A 2,888-nucleotide genomic window follows, 5' to 3' on the forward strand; every position below is an offset into this window, starting at 1 on the left:
GGTGCGTGTAGATCCCGGGACATGGCTGCTTGTTCTACCTTTGTGTCTTCCTCTCCTTCTGAGCAGAAGTGCAGCACATAGGTGTTCTGGCCTCAGTTTCCTCTAGTTCCTGCTAGTTCCTAGAAGTTCAGGTTTATTGGACAATCAATTAAAAATGGTAGCCTTGTGATGTATTGAGATATCATTTTACTTTATTGATTAAATATGGAGTCCAGGGTTAGATGGGGCCTCAGTGTGAAGAATCCATCATAGTCACGGTCACCACGGAAACAGGCTTTCCTGAGAACCCCTACTAGCCCTTCCAGCCTTGCCTTGCTTTTGTGCAAGGTCCTGCAGGCAGCAAGACCATGTCTTCACTTCCTCCATGGAAGCTTAGGATTCTGATTAAAACACCAAGAGATCACACCTTTCTCAAACCTGTTCTGCCTCCAGAGTGTTCTCCTGATCCACATCTACCTCTAGGTGTTTATCTTCTTTTTTTTTTTTTTTTTTTTTTTAATTTTTTATTGTGGGTTGTTCAAAACATTACAAATTTCTTGACATATCATATTCCACACTTTGATTCTAGTGGGTTATGAACTCCCACCTTCACCCCATACACAGATTGCGGATTCACATCAGTTACACATCCATTGATTTACAAATTGCCATACTAGTGTCTGTTGTGCTCCGCTGCCTTTCCCATCATCCACCCTCCCCCCTCCCCACCTCTCCCCTCCCCTCCCCTCCTCTCTCTCTACCCCCTCCACTGTATAACCCTGAGGGTCTCCTTCCATTACCGTGCAATTTACCTTCTCTCTCCCTTTCCCTCCCACCTCTCATCCCTGTTAAATGTTAATCTTCTTCTCCTGTTCTTCGTCCCTACTCTGTTCTTAGTTACTTTCCTTATATCAAAGAAGACATTTGGCATTTGTTTTTTAGGGATTGGCTAGCTTCACTTAGCATAATCTGCTCTAATGCCATCCATTTCCCTGTAAATTCTATGATTTTGTCATTTTTTAATGCAGAGTAATACTCCATTGTGTATAAATGCCACATTTTTTTTATCCATTCGTCTATTGAAGGGCATCTAGGTTGGTTCCACAGTCTTGCTATTGTGAACTGTGCTGCTATGAACATCGATGTAGCAGTGTCCCTGTAGCATGCTCTTTTTAGGTCTTTAGGGAATAGACCAAGAAGGGGAATAGCTGGGTCAAATGGTGGCTCCATTCCCAGCTTTCCAAGAAATCTCCATACTGCTTTCCAAATTGGCTGCACCAATCTGCAGTCCCACCAGCAATGTACAAGTGTACCCTTTTCCCCACATCCTCGCCAGCACTTGTTGTTGTTTGACTTCCTAATGGCTGCCAATCTTACTGGAGTGAGATGGTATCTTAGGGTGGTTTTGATTTGCATTTCTCTGACAGCTAGAGATGTTGAGCATTTTTTCATGTACTTGTTGATTGACTGTATGTCCTCCTCTGTGAAGTGTCTGTTCAGGTCCTTGGCCCATTTGTTGATTGGGTTGTTTGTTCTCTTATTGTCTAATTTTTTGAGTTCTTTGTATACTCTGGATATTAGGGCTCTATCTGAAGTGTGAGGAGTAAAGATTTGTTCCCAGGATGTAGGCTCCCTATTTACCTCTCTTATTGTTTCTTTTGCTGAGAAAAAACTTCTTAGTTTGAGTAAGTCCCATTTGTTGATTCTAGTTATTAACTTTTGTGCTATGGGTGTCCTATTGAGGAATTTGGAGCCCGACCCCACCGACTGTAGATCGTAGCCAACTTTTTCTTCTATCAGACGGCGCGTCTCTGATTTGATATCAAGTTCCTTGATCCATTTTGAATTCACTTTTGTGCATGGCGAGAGAAAGGGATTCAGTTTCATTTTGTTGCATAAGGATTTCCAGTTTTCCCAGCACCATTTGTTGAAGATGCTATCCTTCCTCCATTGCATGCTTTTAGCCCCTTTATCAAATATAAGATAGTTGTAGTTTTGTGGATTGGTTTCTGTGTCCTCTATTCTGTACCATTGGTCCACACGCCTGTTTTGGTACCAGTACCATGCTGTTTTTGTTACTATTGCTCTGTAGTATAGTTTGAAGTCTGGTATCGCTATACCGCCTGATTCACACTTCTTGCTTAGCATTGTTTTTGCTATTCTGGGTCTTTTATTTTTCCATATGAATTTCATGATTGCTTTCTCTATTTCTACAAGAAATGCCATTGGGATTTTGATTGGCATTGCATTAAACCTATAGAGAACTTTTGGTAATATCGCCATTTTGATGATGTTAGTTCTGCCTATCCATGAACAGGGTATATTTTTCCATCTTCTAAGATCTTCTTCTATTTCTCTCTTTAGGGTTCTGTAGTTTTCATTGTATAAGTCTTTCACCTCTTTTGTTAGGTTGATTCCCAAGTATTTTATTTTTTTTGAAGATATTTTGAATGGAGTGGTTGTCCTCATTTCCATTTCAGAGGATTTGTCGCTGATATACAGGAATGCCTTTGATTTATGCGTGTTGATTTTAAATCCTGCCACTTTGCTGAATTCATTTATTAGCTCTAATAGTTTCTTTGTAGAGCCTTTTGGGTCTGCTAGATATAGAATCATATCATCTGCAAATAGTGATAATTTAATTTCTTCTTTTCCTATTTTTATGCCTTTAATTTCTTTCGTCTGTCTAATTGCTCTGGCCAGTGTTTCGAGAACTATGTTGAAGAGAAGTGGAGAGAGAGGGCATCCCTGTCTTGTTCCAGATTTTAGAGGGAATGCCTTCAGTTTTTCTCCATTCAGAATAATGCTAGCCTGAGGCTTAGCATAGATTGCTTTTACAATATTGAGGTATGTTCCTGTTATCCCTAGTTTTTCTAGAGTTTTGAACATAAAGGGATGCTGTACTTTGT

Source organism: Marmota monax, unplaced genomic scaffold, assembly GCF_021218885.2.
Source record: "Marmota monax isolate L192 unplaced genomic scaffold, Marmota_monax_Labrador192_F-V1.1 WCK01_AAM20220418_F8-fsc01902, whole genome shotgun sequence".
In the NCBI taxonomy this organism is placed as follows: domain Eukaryota; kingdom Metazoa; phylum Chordata; class Mammalia; order Rodentia; family Sciuridae; genus Marmota; species Marmota monax.